The following is a 22,482-nucleotide window of genomic DNA, read 5'->3' on the forward strand; positions in this document are numbered from 1 at the left end:
AAGCTCCCTCAGACAGAGGCCTGGCAGGAGGAGGTCAGCAAACACAGAGGCAAGGCCCTTGGGCTGGGCGGCTTCCCACTCTCCAGACAGAAACACTATTGTGGGTGCATTTGGATTGTGGGCTGGCCTTACAATATTAAAAGCAGACAATGGTGTTTATTTTTTTCCTTCATCCTTCACTCCTTCATTCGGCAACAATTACTGGAGCCTAAGCAAGAGCCATGCATCACCCTAGGTCCTGGGGATGCAGAGACGGGGCCTTGTGAGGAAGACAGTTGTATAGAGAGTTGCTTATAAGACAACAGGCAAGCGCTTTAAAAAAAGATAAATACGGCGCATGGAAGCAAGATAGGGAGGGGTCCAACAGAGCCTAGAGGTATCTAGAGGAGCCACAGGGCAGAGGGGGGGATGCTCAAATACTACAATTTTAGGAAGAAGGTGAACTGCATTAGGAGACCAGGGAATAGAAGTTCTTAGGCAAAAGAAATGCCACACTGGTGTGAGTCTGGAAAGAGCCAGGACAGCTACAGAGTGACAGCAAGTTCAAGGTGTCTGGAGGTTCCGAACTCACCACAAGGAGTGATGGGAGCATACAGGGCAGATTCTGGAGGGGATCTGGCTTCTCCTGAGGGCTGCGGGGTTCAGGAGACAGAGCAGCGGGCCAAGAGGAATCTCTGGGCAGAGATGGCACGGATGCATAGGAGAGGGAGGCAGCTGTGAACAGAGCCGCCGGGAGAGCCCTTAAAGAGACCCAGGAGAGAGCAGCACTCGCACACGTGCGCGCGTGCGCGCACACACACACACACACACACACACACACACACACACACACACACGGATGCTAACGGACGCTAGATGGCAGCCCCCACGTATCACCTGCAGGAGCAGCGGCAGACACCCAGATTCTGCTGGCCAAGGGGGCGCCAGCCACAGTATGGGACCCCTCCCCTCCACTCCTCTGCCCCCATGAGCCTCCAGTATGCCTGGCACTAAGCTCGGCTGAAGGCACATTCTCTGCTCCAGCTAATTTCCACTCTTAGCCAGGCCTCTGTCCTCCAGGGGCACTGACCTGGCAGCTCTGTTCCCTGCAACTCAGCAAAGTAAACACACGAGGAGAGCTGGGCCTGTGCTTTGCTAGGTGCTGATGAGACGTGGCTTCCCTCCCAGAGGCTCTCTGGGCTCCTTAAATGTGTGCAGTGCTCACTTCGGCATCACTCACGTTACCACTGCCTCCTACTGTTTCGGCTCTCCCCCACGTACAAGACTTGCCACCCAGAGAGCATAAACGGAGAGCAAGACCTATTCACTTTTCAGACCGAAGGACCATCCTCGGTCTCTATCTTTGGAACCACTGTGTGCCCAGCACCAAACAAAGGATGTGGCCGCTGATGGAGATCCACAACTACTCGAATTCTGTGGCTATCCTGCGGTCCTTTCTGGGGACGGGCCGGTGGTGCAGAGAAAGCCACAGGTTTCAGGGCCATTGGAGCCCAAGTCCAAAGTTCAGTTTGGCCCCTGGTTGCCCTCATGGCCTCACACGAGTCCAGAAGCTCTGAGCCTCAGTTTCTTCTTTTGTAAAGGACGCGATAATCTCCACCTTGCAGGGTTGCTGGGAAGGGCGAGAGAGGTGTGTGATGGCAGAGCCCAGCCCCAGGAGGCTCCTGGCAGAGGTGGAAATGGGTGCTGCGTCCCTCATGTGGGGCAGACTTGTGCCTGGGAAATGCCCTGGTTTGAGAAATACTTCTGTAAATCAGCTCTTCAAGTTGCCAACTCCTCCTTGTCTAAAATGGTGAACTGTTTAGAGGTATCAAGCCAAACCCAGAGAATCATTTACGAACTGGAAGAACCTGTCTCCTTCCAACTCCAGCAGCCACCCCTCCTCCCCCAAAAGGAAAATGAAGGACTTAATCTTACTCCAGTGGAGAGCCAAAGGTGCTGTGGAGGAGGCTGGCTGGGCGTGGGGGCTCCAGGAGCTGGCTCTTATCTAGAGGGAGGTGGGGGGGTGGGGGGCAGGGTTTGTGGTGGAGAGAGATGGCAGGACGGCAGACGGGCTACCCTGGACTGTATCCCAGCCCCTCGTACCAGGCTCAGACCTGCCTCCCGTCTGAAGGGTCTGGTTTCAACTGTAAAATCCACTTGAATCCAGCTGAAGTTAAAGACCTTAAAAGCGACTCTGACACCCATGTGGGGTAGGTTTCCTCCGGAAGAGCCTCAGTGTTTAGAGTCTGCCAGACGGGGGTGTGAATCTGGTCTCACGCACCAGGGAGGCAAGTCATCTAACACATCTCAGCCTGTTTCCTCATCGGCAAAACGAGATGATCACGCTCGCTTCATAGCGCCGGAAGGAACAAACTCCCTCACAAATGTGATGCATTTAGCACCTGGCAGCCACCTGATAACCAGCAGACATGACAATCCCTCCAATGGCCCAAACGCCATCAAAGCAGAAAGAAGGGACCAGCTGCCCAGGTCAAGGAATTATCTGGACTTTAAAAGTAGAAGCCACAGGCTTTCAACTCAGAAGATGTGGGTTCAAATCCACTTCCTAGTTGTGCACCCTTGGACTACTCACTTAATTTCTGAGATTTCAGTTCCCTGAAATGTACAGTGAGGAAGAAGGAGGTTTCAAGAAAAACAGAAAACGTCCTTGGTATGAGGTAGTTCTGTTAGTGAGCTAGAAAGGCTGACTTGGAAGGGCTCTGGGAGTCTTGAATCTGCGCTCCAAGCCCCTTCTTCCAGAGACTGGAGTGGAATTCTTGTAGTGGATCCCCTTTCTCCTTCCCCAAAAGAAACTCAAGGATTACTTAAAACAGAGGATCCTGGGTAGTAGCTCTTCTTGTTAAAATTTTCCTTGTCAACCACCACCCAGCTGTTGCTTTTTAGAGTTTGATATGAAATATAAATAAAACCACCCAGAAATATGAAAGGTTTCTGCATTTTCTGGGAAGAAACAAGACGTGATGCTTTAGTTTCCAAGAATAGCCTTGAAGCAATTTGGTTTTTGCCAACTGGAGTCCCTTATTTGTGGTTCTGCCTGTGTGACTTTATGAGTCACAAAGCAACCCCCTTTCCCTGCCCTAGGCTGCTACAAATTAAAAACCTCAGGGCCTCCAAACATGAAGAATGGGCTTGGTCCAAGGCATCTGGGAGATAAGTTCAAGATTGATACAGAACCCCTAAGCACTTCCTTCTCTCAAATGAGAGAAGGAACCTCCTAGCCAAAGAGCTTCCAGTGTGCTCACATTTAGGAACCCTCCCCATCTTCCCTGGGCCTCTTCACCTGACAAATGGCATGAAACAGGGTAACGAGGTGGTCGATAAATCAGAGTTCTATAAAAACTTGAAGGCCAGAGGGACACCAGGCAGAACCTTCTCCCAAAGCAGCAGTCTGGCCCAGGAGAAAAGCTCAGCCCTCAACAACACCCTCAAAGTTCAAGGGCAAGGTATGTCTCAAGGTAAACAATCTTAAAGATGAACCCCTTGGGGTCAGGGGAGGGGTGTGGGCCAAACAGGAGAAGGGGACAAGGAGGTACAGACTTCCAGTTATGAAGTAAGTCACAAGGATGAAAAGGACAGCACGGGGAAAAGATTCAGTTGTATTGTAATGACCTTGTAAGTTCACAGTACCATGTACACTGGAAACCATGTACACTGGAATACATCGTGACAACGTGTACTTCCATTAAAGAAGTAGATCCAATAAGAACTAGACAATAAAAACCAGACCACCTTGCCATGGACATTGCCAGGCCCCCCATTCAAACATACCATCTCCCAGGTATCCCGCCAATGAGCCCCCAGGCAGAGCCAATTTCCTACGCAATGAAACAAGGCTGCTCACCCCTCGGAGCACTCCCAGGGTGGTCAGAAGAACTAGAAGCCCAGCTCCGAGCCGCACACACAGAAGACCCTCAGTCACAGCAACCGGGACCCAACACCTGCGTGAGGCAAGAGACAGCCAGGGAAACGCCTCCCACATACACCGCATCTCCACAGAGCCCAGGACCACAGGCAATGCCTGCAGGCCTCATCTCACTCTGGCCAGAGGAGGCCGGCTTTCTAACTACAAGGGCATACAGCAACTAACCTGAATCAAGAGGGCATCTCCAAGAGTGTTGGGAAGGGATTGCAAGGGCCCCCTTGTTCCTGTCACCTCCTTCCAGCCAGAGGTCCCCAGCCTTCCCTTGCTCACCTCCCCGGATAGAGAGCACACTGCCTCCTGGGGTCGCCTGCTCCATCCACCCTTGCCTCCTCTGAAAGGAGATTAATTTGCCTTAGTCACTCCCCAGGGAGATCAATCCTGTCTGTCCATAACTTCTTTCTGTTCCTGATTTTAACCCCAGAGATCACCCACAGGAAGTCAAAGCCCTTCCTTCCGCGCAGGCTGAACCCACACATGCCCTTTTCTAACACACGCCATCTGGAGCCCTACTAGGAAAGGCCCAGGAAAATGCATCCAGGATACACACTGGGAGAGCCCAAACAAGTTCCCAGCCTGCCACAAGGGACTAGATACTGCTCTCGGTCTACACTGTCCCAGGCAGGGAGCTAGGGTCCTGCCTTCTATGGGGTTCCCCCACTGAGAGCCCAGGTCACTGGGGCTCCTGCCCTTTCAGCCCCAGTCCTCCCCTTACTCTTTCAACAGTGAGTTGACTCCATTGGTCTGGCTTAAAGAGACCTCCCACAGACCCACTTCCTCACCTCCATCCCCTTCTTCCTGGAATCCCAGCAGCAGATCCCTCCCTGCTCCAGTGAGCCACAGATGCCCATATGCTGACCAGTCATGGTGCCAGGAAGAGGCCCACGGGACAAGAGACCCACAGCAGGCCAGGGTCTTCCACCAGCATTATCCTAAGGAGCCCTCACAACAAGTCTGTGGGTGGGGTAGTCTTCTTTCCTCTGTTTCTGCTCTGCAACAAGGGCTTTGGTGGGGGAAGGGGCAAGGAGTCATCCCAGAGTTCGCCCACCTTGCTTCTCTATGATGTAAGTATAAGTTAGCCGTATGTGCTTCCTGTTGTGTGTCTGTATATACATGAGCGTATACAGGTGTGTAAATATATGTACGTGCATATATGTGTGTATATTTGTGCATGTGCATTGTGTGTGCATGTGTGTACATGTTTGTATGTGCATGTATAAAATGCATGTGTGTATATATGCGTGTGAGTACACACGTCCCTATTTTAAACATTTTTTAATAAGGATTTTTTTAAAGGATTTATTTATTTATGACAGAGAAAGATAGCAAGAGAGGGAACACAAGCACAAGGGAGCTGGAGAGGGAAAAGTAGGCTCCCCAGTGACCAGAGAGCCTCATGCGGGGCTTTATCCCAGGACCCTGGGGTCATGCCCTGAGCGGAAGGCAGATGCTTAACCACTGAGCCACCCAGGCGTCCCTGGATAAGGATTTCTAGCCAGCTCTCCACACCTCCTCTTGGACCACTAAGCTGCTGTTCAAGGACCTTCCAGGAGGAGTGAAGCCTCTGAGGCGGGCAGCGCTCCAGCCTGGCCATGAGGCGTCTGGGTCCGCCCCTCACACCACGTCGGGAGGACACCAAAGGCAGTGCAGCTCAGCAGCCGGTGGCCGGCCAGGTACTGTCCCAGATGCTCACGTCTGTGAACTCATTTACCCCTCCTTGTTTGGCAGAAGAAAAGGCAGACTACAGAGTAACCTCAGCAGGATCCTACAGGCAGGACCTAGGGATGCTGTGACAGGGGCCCAGTTCCAGCTCACTTCAAAATCCACACTTAGTCACCAACCGAGCAGCACCACGTAGACGGAACTGGTATGGCCTGCCTTTGCCGAAGCCACTGGGCACAGCAAATGGGTCCAGTCCCAGAGTCTCTGAAGATCTTTCAGGCTCTGACAGTCTACACATGTCAACAACAGGGCACGGTCTCACAAGTCACAGTGCCAACAAATAATAAAGTATTAGGTGGTCCCTTAAAAATCATATTTAGAAAGTCTTTCAGATCATTTTTATTTTTAGCTTCATACTTCCTGCATATCCCAAATGTTCTACCAGGGGTGTGTACAATTTGTACAAGGCCCTCCTGTACACACATCCCAAGTCCAGGAGTCTTTGGTCCTTGACTAGCCCAAGGGTCCCGACAGCAGGAGGAGGGTTTCAGGAGTCTTACCTTCCTCAGGCCAGCAAGCACCCCTCCGAAGGCCTCCACCTCAGCAGCAGCATCCTTTTTCTCCAGAAAAGAGAGAGCCCAGGCACCATGCTGACCTGATGAATGGGGCTTGCATTCCAGCAGGTAAGTGAGGCCCTAAGGCGGAATTCTCCACAACCCCCCACCCTTCCAGGCTCTGTTCTCTGGACCTCAAGCCTTTTTCCAAGAAGCCACACCTTTGCCCCCATCTCCTGCTGGACCTGCAGGATGCCTTGCCCAGGAACCCACAAGGAAGAAATCTGCATACCTGACTATCGGTCAAGAGGTAACAAAATTATACATGTGTCTCAACACACACACATTGGGTTCATCTTACCAACAAAAAATTAGTCTATTCTGCGTGTGCCCCAGATTGTCCTGGTCACACGCTGGGTGCCCAGGGACACTGTGATCTCTCAATTTTGATTTCCAAGAGGCCCTCCTATCTCAGAACTTAATGGGGGTGCTGAGGATAAGAAAATGCAGAGAGAGCAGATGGAAGATGGATGCCAGGGGCTGGAGGAAGGGAGGAGTGGGAGTTAGTGTTTGAGGGGCAGAGACTTTGAATCTGAGAAGATGAAAAAGTTCTGCATGTGTACGGTGGTGAAGGCCGGACAACATCACAAGCCTACTTAATGCCACTGAGCAGCTCGACACTTAACAATGGTTAAAATGTTAAGTTTTATGCTATGTAGATTTTCCCACAAAAATAAAAAAGCATTAAAAAACCATCATCACTACCTCATAGTTAGCTGTCCAAGGCCAGAGTACAGAATTTGTGGCCCAATTAATATTGGCGTTAATTTTCTAAAATACATTTGAATTAAAACATAATAAGCAAAATAAATCATTAGGCTAATGAAAGAATCTTGCTCAGTGAAATAACTTATAACCTTTTTTTTTTTTGTAAAGTCATCTAGGCTTTTCTCGTTCTACCTTCCAAATCTTCTTTGACTCCAAAAAGACTATGGAAGCTCAGTCCTAACAAGCTGTAATTTTATCTCCTGTTCTGCCCTCTGCAGGCAACCACCACCACTAGTCCCCCACACAGACACTCCGGCACCTGTGAAATTTCTTTCAACACCCGGCTCCCCAGTCTTGGCTCCCCGAGCCCACCACACGCTGCTGGGGGAAAACGCCCCTGCATTCTGACCATCCCAGGCAGCGGTACCAGCAGACCGCAGCTCTGTGAAAGCAGGGAACATTCTTCCCTACAGCGTACAGACTCCCTAAAAGCTCCCTGACGACAGGTCTAGATCAGCTCAGATCTGCTGGGCATGCCATCATGCTTGGATGAGTGGAGGCAATGGCCGTGCCATTAGATATGCCTCCTGTCCCTCAAAGTCAGGGCTGGGCATATTTTTCATTGGCTAACATCTATTTCAGGGACCCTGGGTAAGGATCCTTTTGAAGAAAGAACCCTGTTGTAAGATAGAGAAGCTTCCCCCTTTCAAAAAAAGGCATTAAGTCTGATGTATCGCACAGCATACTTGGTGTTCTTAAGCAGGGCAGGGAGAAAATCCTAACCCTACTAACTCCTGTATTTCCTTCCAGGCCCCTCTCCTCCAGACACTCTAGCTCCCTCAGCCCAGATGGGTCAGATACCTCCCAAAGCACCCTGTACTTGCTTCAATTATAGCAGGTTCCTCTGTGAATTTTTTACTTCCCTACTCCCAGACCCTCTGCATATGGTATGTGCTAAATGAATGAATGAGTATTCAATCCTTGAGAACATAGGAATTGTTGACCCTAAATGAGCATCTGTGAAGTCTTGGGCAATGTGTTAAAAGCTTCATATGTATTAAAGAAGTTAATCATTATAACAAAGCCAGGCATTGTTAGACACTATTGTTATTCCCATTTTTCCAACAATTAGGAAAGTCAGCCAGTGGCCCGAGGTCATGTGGCCAGAAGTGGTGAAGCTGTAACGTGAAGCCCCATAGCCAGAATTCAGACCCCACATCCTTACCCACTACACCCGTAGCGCGTTCCCACTCAGAGTGGATGGAGCCCAAAGGTATAGACGTGGTGCCCTGCACACCACAGCAGAGACGTGGTCTCTGGTCCAGGCCAGACACTGCTCTTCTTCCATCAAATTCCAAAATGCTACAATCTGGATAATGAGATCTCGATGCACCATCGGTGGCTAATCTGCCGGCAGAAACTCAGCTGAGAGCTAGCTCACTTTCCAGCTTTGGCAGATACGGCAGAGACAGGCTAGCTGATTGCTACACGCACTGCTCCTTCCTCCTGGGCCCTTCTCTGTAGCCATGAGCACCCATGACCAGTTCTAGGTAACGGACTGTGCGCACAAGTGATGTACACAACTTCTGGTGAGAACCTCCTGGGGGGGGGGGCACTCCATGCTCATTCGCTTCTGCTGGAGCACAGCAGCTTTGGAAGCCACAAGGGGAAGACCACCCAGCCATGAGAGGGGAGGAGCCAGATTCCCCGGGTGCCTGGCTACGGGAAAGCCCTCTGTGACCAGGAGCATTTGGACTTTGCATACGTGCACAGGAACTTCAAGGGTGGGATAAGTCACCGAGAATCCGGGGGGGGGGTTGCTGCTAGGCAGTTAGCATCCCCTTACGTAACGCAGGAGGTAAAGCACAGTGTGGTAGGCATGGGGAATTGGGCCAGAATTGTGTCAGAAAGCTTTCTCTCCCAGTGTACACTGTCGGTCACGTGGGAGTGAACACATGAGAGGGGTATCTCACCGCCACCATTATTGTGGGGAGTCAACTTCCAAAACAACTAGTGTTGCTGTTTTATAGCTCACTTTCCATCGGGACCTCAATATCCTGGACAAGTTGCTTGATGCTCAGAGCAAGCCTGCCCACCGCTCCATTTAAGCCCTCACCCCCGCCCACCCCTCACACACCTATACCCTGTACTGAAAACCCACAGCCCTTCCCTAAGTGAGAATGGATCAGGACGGGAGAAGAGGACAGAGAAGCTAGTCATTTCCTTGGTTTCAATGTACCGCCCCCGCCCCCCGCAGCCCTAAGCTCCTGAGCCCCTGGGAGCCAATGTGGGATGGTGGAAACTACACGGACTCTGGGCCACTGAACACTCCCTTGAACATAAGCGAGTGTCTGTGAAATGTAGATGCGGTGCCTCACGACGCATGCTCACGCATCTGCTAAGCATTATTCTGGCACCTGCTGGGGGGCGGAGGGGTGACTCCCACCACCTCAAGCTGAAGGCAGCCAAAACCAAACTAAGGCAGAAACTGATGCATTTTCACACAAATGGAAAAGATAGTTCCTTCCTTTTGATCTAACTTATGCAGGGATGGGAGAGCTAAAAGCGTATTATCCGCCAAGTCCTTGCCCAGCACATCCTTAAGGCCTCTCCCCAGATGAACCTTTGTATCTGGAGGGCACTGCATCCCCTGACATGGTGAAATCAGGTGGAACCCAGTAACTAGTCTGGAGACAGACACGGATGCCAGGGAGGAGACAGAAATCATTGCAAAGTGAACACGAAAAGGATTTCTCAACAATGCCCACTCACTCTGCACATAGCTCCTCAACCAGGAGCCTGGGATGATGACAGACCAGACCCAACCCTGAAAAGCGTCACAGGCCAGGGACGCCTGGGTGGCTCAGTGGGTTGGAGCCTCTGCCTTCGGCTCAGGTAGTGGTCCCGGGGTCCTGGGATCGAGTCCCGTGTCGGGCTCTCTGCTCGGTGGGGGGGCTGCTTCCCCCTCTCTCTGCCTCTCTGCCTACCTGTGATCTCTGTCTGTCAAATTAAAAAAAAAAGCTCACAGCCCAGCAATGTCTCACAGCGTCTGTCTTCTGAAGGCCCAGGTTTTAAAGAGTTGTGCCCAGTGACTACATTTGTCAAGCCAAAAAAAATTTTTTTCATTGCCTGACACAAGTTCTGGGTTTTGCTGTTATTATCATGTGAATTTACCCACATGAAGTCAATCTTGAAAATGTGCACCAACTCAGTCATACTTAGGTCTGTATCGCTTCCACCAGTGAAAACAAACTGGCACTCTCCCTCCTTCCCTGACTAGGCTAGGTTGCCTGGCAATGTCCGCTCTATCACTTCCGCCTCCCCTTTCGTCCACCACAGTCTGGTTTCCACTCACGCACAGAGCCTGGTCCAAGCCTCACGCCCAAGGCTGCCACACCAATCGCAATATCGCATCTGGGACACTATCCTGCCCACTGTCACTCCCATTTTCAGTCTTTCCACACTCATCTCTTTCTAAATGCCCCTGAGATTTTGCTGTGTCCCCAGGTTCTGATCTTTACTCTCCTCTCACCGCCAAGGGCCTAAACACTCCTATAGTTCAACCAATATCTACGTCCTTCCGTGGGATCTGCCGCACTCTGTGCCCGTAAACCAGCCGCAGTGACTCCTGTACAGAGACCTCCTGTGTGATCAGCTTACCTCCCCCTCCCTCCCCTGTACCCTCAAACTCAGTGAACAGCACCAGCTACATCCAGACTCTCAGGCCAAACCATTAGAGTCCCCCCTTCCCTGCCCCTCTCCCTCGCCTCCCAGGCGGTCCATCATGCAGTCCTGCTTGCCCAGCAGCCCCATCCACTAGCAGCTGCCTTCCTCTCTGCTCGAACCTAAACCCTCAATTTCCTCATAAAGCCCTTCCTCCTTCTGGATCACCTCCCTCCAACCCACCAGCCAATTTCTCAAGCGCCACCAAAGACACCTTTGCACAAAAAACACACGCTTGGTCAGGTTCTGTTCCTGTTTCAAATCCTTCAGCAGCCCCGTGACAAGTCTGAATGCCCTAGAGGAGCAAAACAGAAACCACCTTCATGATTCCCCCCTTGCCTGCCCCCAACTGCCTCCCCTTCCCTTGTACTCTTGACTTACTGAGCTACTCCCACTCCCATGGAACCAGACTCCTCTGCAGCCCCCTGCCTGTGCCTCAGCTCCCGCTGTTCTGTCTAGCATGCCCAAGAGTCTGTTTCCTCAGTGAAGGCCCAGTGGGCTCTAGCGCTGAACATCGAAGCTCACACAGTACCAGGGGTCCCAGTCGGAACCCTGGAGTCAGGCAGACTTGCGACAAACATGACCCACCACTGTCTAGGTGCGTGAGGCTGGATGAATTACTGAACTTCTTTGAGCCTCAGTTCCCCCATCCATAAAATGGGGATAATAATAGTCCTGATCCCACTGGGCTCCATGAGGATGAAACACAACGATGCCTGGCTAGGCAGTCTTCTAGACGGCACTGTTGTTCTTTGAAGTCTTACCTGGACTTCCCCTCAACCCCTTTCCCACACTGTACCCTGTGGAGGTTCCCATGATGGTTTCTGACATCCTGCTGCACTTGATCCCCTCACAGGGCTGCTCGCCTGCTTGCACTGTGAGCTCTCCGCCGCACAGCCCACGGCCTGGCCCTTGTGCCTCTGGCGGTGGTAGATGCCCGACCACCACCGCTTATGGGTAAAATAGTGACTACTGTTTGTCTCCTGGCCACCAAAATGACTGCAGGGGCCTCCAACCTAGCCTCTACTTCCCATCTTGCCACCATCCCCCTTCTACCCTATTCCCAAAGCCCTCGAGGATCCCTGCACCCCTCTGTGTAAGTCCACACTCCCTTCATGGGCTTCCCAGGCCCTCCATGTGGACACACAGGCAGGATGGAGTGTCCGATGGCATGATCAGTAGCCCTCAGGAAAGCTCCAAGGAGTGGCACCAGGAGGAGCTAGAGTGTCCGGGCACCAAAGCTGCCCCGCAACTTACTGACCTTCTTTGCCTGTGTGTTCTTTTCACCCCTGGAGTCCATGCCAGAGGCCACAACCCACTGGCACCGCAGATTCACCAGGAAGGGTCCAAAAATACAGCTTCCTGGGCCCACTCCCAAAAGGGGCTTATATAGCCAGAGGGCTGAGGGGGAAGATGTTTTTAACTCTCCGGGGAATGCTGTGGCCCAAAGCCAGGTCTGAGAGTCACTAACCACATCCGGTTCCACTCGTTACATTTACTGAGAACCTGCATCATAGGTGAATAAGCTCTGTCCCCCAGCTTCCGAGAAATTGCCATCGGCCGGGGGGGGGCGGTGTGCAGGATGGGGTGGGGGGGTAGACAAACAGTCACGACACAGGGATGAGGCATGGGCTGGACTATCTAGTACTTCATTTAGCCTTGCACCCAATACATTTTTTTGTACGTTGATCTTGTCTGGATGATTAATAAATAAACTTAAGGAAAAGGCCACTGTCTTTTGTTTTTTGGTGTTTTTCCCTGTTTTCCAGAGTACTCAGCTCAGTTCTAAGGACACAATTGGCACTCAATCAATATTAAAGATTCAAATAATTAGACTTTTTATATCATGCCCCTTTTTCACTAGTTCAGCCATCAGTGAGTTGTCTATTTGTTTTTACCTTCGTAATGTCAGGGTCAGTGTGGGGTCTACTCCCGGGAAGCAGCTAGCACATGTTTGTCAAGTAAATGAACGTCTACCAGTACAAATCTGTTGTGGGAGGAACAGAACAGTTGATACTGTACCACCTTCAGAGTTAGCATTTAAAAGACTTCCAACGTTTTTTATTTTGAATGATAGGCCTTTAATCTCAGGATCAATTTCCTGATATGTAATTAGACCACTTTGTTGTTTATACTGTCATGAACGTTATGAGCAACCTAAGTAATAGCTGCCCGGACCTTGGCAGCCAGCAGTGGGTGTGCCCAGGGCAGGGGAAGGGGCGATGCTTGCCCACTCCTTCCACGAGGCCATCCCCCCAGCTAGGAGTTGGGCTGGCCACCCCCCTCACCCTGTCTCCATACAGGGGCCTGTGAACTGCATTCAGCTTTTATGACCACGTGTACGCCCCTGCCTGGGCAGCTCAGCCCTGCCTGAGTCAGAAAGCCCCATGGGCTGTTCAAAGCCTACCCACATGTCAACATGTTCCAGAAGCCAGGCTCTATGATTTCAATGTGAGGTCCCCTGTGCTGCGGAGAAGCTGTGTGATGAAACAGGGACACCCAGCAGGAGGCTCTCGCGTGGGATAGCCAGCCATGTGGGAGCAGGCAGGCCAAGCGGGAGTAGCCAGCAGAATGGACAGATTCTGCTTTCCCTGGGCCCAGCGTGGCCAGCGGTTTGTTGTTGTTATTGTGGTTTGTTTGTCTATTTGTTTTAAGCCCTGAAAACCAGACGCACATCTTGAGTGGGGAACATTCTGGATGTGGCTCAAAGATCATCTGGCCCTCCCACTAGGTCCAGTCTAGGGATGGGAGATCTGTAAATCCCTCTGCACCAGGGACTGGAGGGAATTTTCCTGGAGTGCATGCTAGTTTGTGGGGAGCACTCAGGGCAACTCAGTCTGAGACCTGTTTGCTTCCTTTTTCTTCTGCTGGAAAATCGCAGGATCTACTTACTGCTATTTATTTGTTCCTATCTTCCCCACAGACACTGATGCCCATGTGCCAGGCAAATGAACACTGCTGAAGAGTTCTTGGATGGGACCTCGGGGAAGTGAACAGGCCAGAAACAGAATGAAAAAGCTCTTAGAAAGCGTGTCTGCCCTTCAGCAGGACCCACTGAGGGGGTTCTCTGTCCACGTCAAATACACTGTTCTTAGGAGGCAGTTCATGTGTCTGAGCAGAAGACAGAGAGAAAGACAGTTCTGTCCACTTCCTCGCTGTGCAGAGAAACTGAGATCTCCTGGGAACTCCTTTCCCAGAAACTGCATAAAACCAATGAAGTTTCCAGACAGTAAATACAGAAAGGCCTCTCTGATAAGACAGGGCAGACCCAGACCCTAAGAGACACTCAGCTGCTGAGCTGATCTCTGAGGACATTACTGGCTTGCCGGGTTGTCCTATGTCATCGGTAGGAGTCATGAGGCTGGCGTGGAGGGCAACGTGCACCTGTGTGGGTGAGCGGCACAGCTCTGAGGACACAGATGTCCCATGCTCCCACTGACATGCAAAGGCCGTGTTCTTATGAGCTCAGGGATGCTGGGATAAGCACTCCTGGACCAGAGCCTAACCTGGCCACTCCCCATTCAGTGGTCAAAGTGTCCCTCACTGACCCACAGCCCAACAGACAGCATTGCAGGGGCGAGGACTGTAGGTGCGACCACTCTGGTGAATTTTCTCTGGAGGCTGTAGAGGTTTGGGAGATGGTGGCCCACCATCCCAACATAAGAAATCTGGGCTGGCTGAACGAAGATGCTGGTCTCCTCTCTTGGTGTTTGGGCTTATGCTCTGAAAAACGCATTCACCGTTTTTTAAGCAGCAACCATCTGAAAGAATCTTGTCTTTTTCTTCATAAAAAGAAAGCAAAACCCAGGAGCTACAAAGGAGACTGTGAGGTGGGACTGAGAAGGCTTTGACTCCAAATTCCCTCGCCTCCTCCCAGCAAAAGACAAGTCAGGCTCAAAGCTCTGTTTCCCAAATGGATTTCCTGGGGCAGATCTCTGCAAGGATTCATCCATAAGGAGAGAGTCTAGGATTGCTGAAGAGTTCTCCCTCTCTCCATCATGACTCTTCCCTCTCTAAAGAGCTGATATTTTTAAAGATTCTGGCTCTCTCTCATAGCAAGTCATCCACTTCCTGGATATTCGTGCCTTGTAAATATCATCCTTAAAAACAGCTATATCTTTTCATTGGTCTTTATTTTTAAGTAGCCTTCTCACCCCACAGCCCAGCTCCTGCGGAATGACTGTGTGGCCCTGTCTGGAATGCAGAACAGTCCCCGGAGAGACAGTCTGCCCATGAACTCACAAGGGTGTTTGTTATCAGCTTATTTGGCAAGAGGAATCAGAGACATGCTGAACATGAGCTGCCAGGGTGGCGGGTCCCACTGGAGGCCTTCGCCCCATCCATAGACATCTCTGCAGGTGCGTGAGACATAAGATGCGGAAAATGGATGCATACCATCTGAAAACAAGCCCCATGCACGTTTCTGCAGAGAAAGGTACTTCAGATGCCTGGAGAATTCGTATCTGGAGAATCTGTGCTGGTCCCTACGGATGTTTCTTTCAATAACGCTCACATAATTAGCAAGTCTGGTGCCAAACCCCCTCCTCCTCCCCTAGCTGATCTCTCAACTAAATGTCTCACTGCTTTCGCCCTCAGCTAAGAAGAAAACAGGCACGTAACTCTTCCTTACTCACAAGCACCGCATCGAGAGCTTTCATACCATCACATCTTTTTGCTCGGAAACCTTCTGCCTTTTTATTTGCCTGGCGATCTCCTATTCGTCCTTCAGAACCCAACTCCTCTAGCACCTACTTGGTGCAGTGTTTCCTAAGTGAGGCTCTCTTTTCAGGACTTCCAGAGCATTTGATGTGTTTACGACAACGCTTAGAACAGTAGTTGTCACTTTGTACGCATCCATCTGGCTGCCAGCCCAGGATGCAAGCTCCCGGGAATAAAGGGATGAGGGCTTACTCACCCCTGCGTCTCCACAACCCAGCCCAGGACCTAGCATTCAGAAGTCGCCTAGTAAATGTTGGATGCCCCAATCAGTGCCTGGTCCACTTAGCCCCAGCCCACCATTCTTGGTGTTGAGAGGCCATGTAAAATGTGGAATAAGAAGAGACAATGGAGTCAGACACCCCCCTCTGAGCCCTGGCCCCAGTGAGTTAATTCACCTGTATCTGCCTCAACTTTCCTCTCTACAAAATCACGAATAATGTCACCTCTCTGCGGACTGCTGTGAGGGACTGACAAGGTCATAGGTATCACCTAGTGCCTGCTCATTTCCTGGAGCTCAGTAGGAAAAGCAAAGCCAAATGGAGTCCTATTTAAAAAAAAAAAAAAAAAAGGTGAACGGCTCCCGTCATGTGCCATTAACACCAGGATAATGTGGCCACCTCCCACCCAAAGTGGTCTCTCTTGGAGTAAGAGACAGCGCAGGCTGCATTCAACCCACACCCTGAGCTTGGGATTCTCAGAACCAGGCCTGCTTAGCAACAAAGGTAATTTTTATCTGAATGGCAGACCCACCAGAGGCCACTCTTATTGAGGCTAGGAGATCAGAGCCTTCATTTCCTGTCTTTGGTTAACCTTTCACCCCAAGACACACCATAAGACAGAGGAACGCCAACCCAGCCATGGTAAGTCACTAAGCGCAAGCCCAATGGCCTGTACATGAGAAGAACCCTTCTCTTCTCCAAGTGGCTGCACCCGGGTTTTATTAGGTCCCAATAAACAATGAAGTGGCAGCAGTGGGGCCCAGCTAACACGGGGGACAGTCATGCTCAGGGTCAAAGAGAAAACGTGGGAAGTGTGGTAGCTGGACCCACATGAGGATGCCACATGGCGCTGGGGGAAAATCCACTTCAGGGGGTGTTTTGGGCTCCCTCGGTGGGGAATTGGGAGACCTGGCTTTCACCTCAGTTCTAGCCCTACCTTGCTCCAAGGGTCTTGTTAAGTCAGGTCTCTGGTTTCTTTACCCATAAGATCAAAGAACTGGATTGGATCATCTATAGATTCTTCCCAGTCTTGATACCTTAGGATCATTGATCTTAGAGGCAGACCCACATTTCTCAGTCCTTCCTTTTTCTGTGTTAGTTATTTGTGTGAGACCTCTCATCTCTCGTAGCTCCCACCAAGCAGACTTCTACCAACACTATGACGTTTACTGCTCCAGAGTGTCTGGTCACTCCTGAGCACATAGCCTGGTTGGGCAAGAGGAGGAGAGACTTGGAGCCATATTCCTCAGAACACACCCACTCTCTATGGTCAAACAACTCAACTCCAGAAAACTTGAAGCATTGAGAGCTTGGCTATGCCAACAACCTCTGGTCATCTGGGTTGGCTTCTTCTCTCTCAAAGCTCTTCCTCGCTCCCTTCCAATCCCACCTACACCCCCTAGGTTCCCAACTCTCTAGCAAAACGTTAGACTGTCCCCGTGCTGCTTGGCAAGAGACTAGAGCTACAACAGGCAGTTCTTCTCTGTCCTCTGGCCTGTCCCAGGGTTGGGTAGGGGAGAGAGAGGTGGTAAGGCTGCACGGGCCAGGAGAAAAGTGCCTACAGAAGCAAGCTCCAGCTACATGAGGAGGCGGTGACCCGGAGAAGGCAGTGTGGATCACCAGGCAGACAGAGAGCACTGAAAAGTTCCAGAATTTTAGGAAGCTCCTTGAAATGCTACCTAGCCCTCTACACCTCCCCTATTTCCTCAATGAGAAATCAGAGGGCAGATGAAGTTCGGTGAGTGGCCCAAGGCCATGCAACTACTATTGTTGACAATCAATACTAGAATGTGGGTCTTTGGCCTCAGCCCACTCTTCTCTCCACTCTACTCCATTGACCTCAAGACCTAGTTAGGTTACTCTGATCAGGCCAGCTGGATCCCCTACAGACTCTAAGAAACATGACCCAAATCCCACTTAGGGGAAGAGCGGGCCAGAAGATACTTTGATAACTGTCTCCTGACCCCATGCGTTCCTTCCCCAGCCGACATGTCTAATTGTTCTTTCTCCAGCCCTCGCCACAAAATCTTGAGGAGTTCAGAGGTCAGTGAGAAGGGAGGGGTGGGCCTTCCTATCCCTACAGAACTCTGCATATCTCTCTTCCTTGGTCTAAGGAGGTTGGTGAAAAAAGTAGCAGACTGAACTAACTCACTGGAGGCCTGACCTGATCAGGCCAAGAACAGTCATCATAAGCAATTAGATGGGTCATCTGAATGTTTCTGACACCAAACAGTAGGATTTGCCCCTGCCCAGAACCTTTCAAAAACTAATGACCACATCAACATCAAGAGAGGGATGCTCAGAGTAAAAGATTCAAGGAATTAATTATTCAGTGCCCATGACCCAGTTCCCGGAGGTGAGGATAGGTGAGAAGAGAACTTACCAGCTCCTTATCGTGGCAAGAAATGCAAATACTTCACAGAGTAGTGTTCCTTTTGCTGCCAAAGAGGATCCATTTAGGGTTAAGAGTGCCTCCCACCCGTCCCCCCCCCCCCCAAAGAGCCAAAGTTCACTCATTCAACAAATATTTATTGAGCTCCTCTTAAGTCCTATGCCATCCAAGGATTTACATATGGCTGGGGCTTTGCAGAGTCTAAAGACCATGGGATTTATAAACAGGAGGCCTGGGCTGTGTCCCAGCTCAGCCCTCAGGCAGCAATACTACCCTGCACAAGGTAAAAATTTAAGTTAATTTTCTCATCTGTGAAATGGGAAGGAATCCACCTGCTTATTATAAAGTTGAAATGATCTTTATAAAATGTAAACTACAATGTAAACCCAACGCATAAACAACAAAAGACAAAACAGTGCCTGCTTCTCCTGCCCTCGAGAAGTTTATAACCTGGATATCTTTGGAAAATCACCCAAGGCACATATTTGGCAAACATCACATTCCCTATAATTTAAGCAAAGGTTATGTTTCAACCTGCCAGTAGAGATGTGGCCTGTGGTCAGTCCCAGCGTTCTGTCTGGAAGCCCCAGAAGTGGCAAAAAAGGGCAGAGTAAAAACAGAGTAGCCGGGACCTGCCTGGCCCTGTATCATGCCTGGGTGAGCGAAAGACCCAGCAAAGCCTTATGACTGGGACACAGGAAAAGACCAACTGGAACTATGGTCAATCAGAAACAAAACAAAGTTCCACAAGAGCACAACAGGAGTGAGCCAGCACACACATCCCTCCCCATATGCATTTCAGACAAATGCCTGACCCTCCTCTATGGACATATTCTGTATTCTGCATTTCTCCAGGAACGAGGAAGGATTCTCAGGCCATAGCAGATGGGCTGATCAGGACCTCTTTGCCCACACACTAAGAATCAGAATTCATGCAGCAGCTTTTCCCCAGGTCCAGCCAACCCCCTCCTAGCCTGCTGTTCAGATCTCACCTCCTACATATCCTCAGTGCCCACCAGGCCAGCCTCTAAATGCAAGGCCTGATTGCCTGCTGCTCCTCTTTGGGGACCTCCCCTGCTCCAGCCCTGGGTTGGGCACTGATGCTCTCCCCTCCCCTTCTCCACTATCCCCTCTACCAGGACCTGCCCTGGTCTCACACCTCCAGGAAAACTCCTACAGGCAAGGCTGGGTCTATTCATCTCTATGATCCCTCTGACTCAGGGCATTCTGTAAGTCCTTCACCATCCTGTAAACACAGAATGATGGTCCCCAAATGTTCTCTGATGTCTATATAAAGAAGGAAGGCAGAGGAATAAAGACGGAAAAAGGAAGGATGCTAGACAGGAGGTCCAGGGCCCACATTCCAATTTGCCATTTGGCACCAATTAGGTAGGTAAGCTTGAGAAAGTATCTTCAGGCCAGACCTCAGTTTCTCTGTCTAGTAATAAGGGGTTTGTGCTAAATAATCTCTTGGGTTCTCTCTAATTATAAACTTCAGTATTACAGAAACCGGACTAGCCTGGCCATAGGAGACATGTGTCCTGGTCCTTAGGAGCTGCCACCGGGGCTGAGCTAGCTGACTGCCCAGATCTCAGTCTCCATGGTCTATAAAAGAAGTAAGGATAATAGGACCGCCCCTCCTGGGGAGTATGGTCCCCACCAGACATGGCCATAGAGCTTCAGGAGCCAAGAAGCCCTGGAGAAATCTTGGGATTCGAATTCCCCCAGTCAACAAAGAGCTGCTGACCCCTGCCACATGCCTCATACTGTGCTTCCAGCATTGTGCCGCCTTGTACAGGAAGGCTGGACGATGGGTCCATGCCCCAGTGTTCCCACAGCTAGGGACTGAGACAAACAAGCAGACAAACCTTAACTCAGCCAGTCAGTCATGTAGCTGGCATCTGAACAAAGCAGCTATGGGAGTACAGAGGAGGAGGAGGAGGGGCCAACTCTGCCTGCAGAAGGGAAAGAAGCTTCTAGAAGGAATGGCATGTCCCCAGTGTGGATATATGTTCCAGGAGTTGTGGGACCAAAGCCAGGGCGAATAAGAGAGAGGCAGAAAAATGAGGCTACAAAGTGAGGTTGAGATCTAATAGGAGGGGGCCCTGAAGGCCACCAGGGGAGTGATGGTCAGCCGATCTTCCAGAAAGGTCTGGCAGCACCTTAGAGGATGGAGCAGGGGAACAGAGTGGAGCTGGGGAGAGTGGTGGAGGCTCCCACAAGAGTTCATGAGGGCGACTATGCCAACAAGTCATTATCCATCACTGTCCATACCTGGCTGCCCTACGCCTCTGGGGACTTGCTGAATGTACAGACAGAGCTGTACAGCTCTGCTCTCCTCCTAGGGGAACCCACGCAGAGGAAGAGGCCATAATCACATTTGCAAATCTTGGACGAACGCTGCAGTGCTCTTCAGTCACTCCCTCCAGAAGCTGCCTGGCTAGATTCTTGCCTGGGCCCACATCTGGGCCAGCCAGAGACAGAAACACCAAGAGGTCTGGGACTGGAGTCGGAACAGTCTTACTAAGGGGACAAGGGGCAGAAAGCCTGCCCACCTGAAGGCCACCGACGTAGGTCCCAGACATACCTCGGATTCAACCCCTGCCTCCCTCCCTCCTCTGAGAGCACGGAAAGTCGTGGGACAGACAGAGAGCCAGGGAGGGCAAGGGAGGCCTTCACCAACCAGTGTCTCTCCAAACGGAGTCACATTCACTCGGGCCTACACTTTCCAAAGCCTGAAGCCCACTCCTCAAGCACAACTCAGCGGCGTGAAGGAGACTTACTTGATTCGTAGGCATCACAGCGACTAAAGTCATCTCCTCGTGGGACAAGCCAAGCACAGGTTGCCACGTTCCCTTAAAGACAAGAGCCGGGCAACGAATGTCAGTTACATTATCTTACATTACAGCCTCCTATCTTCTCCCAGCCACAAGGTCCCACAGGCTGCGGACTTTACCCCATAGCAACACTACTCAACAAGAGGAAATGCACAGGGAACTTCTCTCTGTGCTCCAAATTTTGCATGTGAAGACAGGAACTGCTAGGTGGTTAAACAAATCCCACTGTGTCGGCTCCTAGGCGGGCCTCCTAGGGTTTATCACATCGCTAGGCCAAGGTTTACAGAGAAAGTCAGAGGGGTCTGGAAAAGATTACTTCAGTAGCTCCTTTAGTAGAAACAGAAAGTGCCAGAATTTCTAAGGTGAAGACATGTTGAAAGTTAAGTCAAGCTGGTATAAAAACTTGGTAGTAAGTCACCAATGTGAAGCCTGCCATATTTCCCAAGGTGGAAAGGTTCCAAAGCACTAAATAAACTAGGAAGTTCTAGAAGCAGACCATCTGGTCATGGCAGAGTTTCCTAAACAAACTACTATCTTGGCTTCCCTTGACCACCCGGATGGTTTGGTCATATCCTCCTGCTTCTCCAGAAAAATGCCCCCGCACCTGTTTGGAAATGGAGCCCAGTGTTCTAAAGCACTTCTAAGAATTTACTTTCAGAGCTCCACATTTCTGAGAGGTGGCCTCAAGAGGACAAAAGTCAACACAGGAGAAATTGGAGATGTCCAAGAGGTAACACCCATATTCCACAGACAAGAGACGTACTTTGCTCCACAGGGCAGTGGGCCGACTTGCCCACATGGTCACACTCGTATTTTCTCTGTACACCAGGGTCTGTGTGTAGAGCCTGGGACTTGAACTCACGTTCAGAATTCTCAGTCTACGAATGGGAGAGCAGCTACTATCTACTGACGCTGGCTGAGCACGGAACGCACACTGGTAGAGCAGATTCTGTTCCAGGGGCTCCTCACAGACTGAAAGAGAGGCCTGGAGAGCAGAAGGCCCCTGCCCCAGCTCCATGGCACAGCAGCATTCAAGCCCAGGGCAAGCTGACCTAGTGCTCACCGACTTCCCAACCACATCGAGGTGAGAGGGGTCCCAGCACAGCCCACTGGTGAGCTCCGAAGGCAGCCACTTGGGGGAGAAGTTCCAATCATCGCCATTATGATCATCATTGTCAAACCACACCTCTCAGGCCCGTAGCAGTGGACAAACAGGCTGGCCTGCCTCACCCACATTCTATCAGCCTGAGCTGTAGGCTCAGAGAGGTTGGAGGACTCCACTTCTCTGCCCCACTGATTCTCAAAAGAAGCACACGGCACTGTCTGTCTGCACAGTGGGATGCCGATGGGCATTCCTGGACGGTCTGTAAGGGCTGACCATTGGTCAAATTCCCATAGAGGCCTGACCACACTGGAATCCAGCCACAGCCAGGACCAACTCAATTCCTTTGTCTGACCAACAGCTAAACATACTTCAGACTCCCCTGAACTCCACTAAACCAGAAGGTCCTAGGGCCCAGCACCTCCCTTCCCCTTGAGGGGTCTCAGTTTCCTTATCTATAAAATGAGAAGTTTGACTTAACTGGTGATTTCCTCACCAAAGTCCCCCTCCTAGCTGCTCCCCTCCAAGGGCTCAGACTTTAAGAGACACCTACAAAGCTCATCAGAAGTTAAAAGGAAGAATTAAAAG

General features: G+C 50.9%; 1 protein-coding gene across 11 annotated transcripts in view; it reads right to left on the reverse strand.

The window, feature by feature from the left end:
- Window positions 1-22,482, reverse strand: part of MICAL2 (microtubule associated monooxygenase, calponin and LIM domain containing 2) — a 213,885-nt gene that overhangs the window by 167,074 nt on the left and 24,329 nt on the right. For all 11 annotated transcript variants that reach the window (XM_046015436.1, XM_046015434.1, XM_046015435.1 and 8 more), the window contains exon 2: window positions 20,739-20,810. The gene's annotated coding sequence lies outside the window, so the exon portion shown is untranslated. The remainder of the gene's footprint in view (window positions 1-20,738; window positions 20,811-22,482) is intronic.

The sequence above is a fragment of the Meles meles genome, chromosome 8 (genome assembly GCF_922984935.1).
Source record: "Meles meles chromosome 8, mMelMel3.1 paternal haplotype, whole genome shotgun sequence".
Taxonomy (NCBI): Eukaryota; Metazoa; Chordata; class Mammalia; order Carnivora; family Mustelidae; genus Meles; species Meles meles.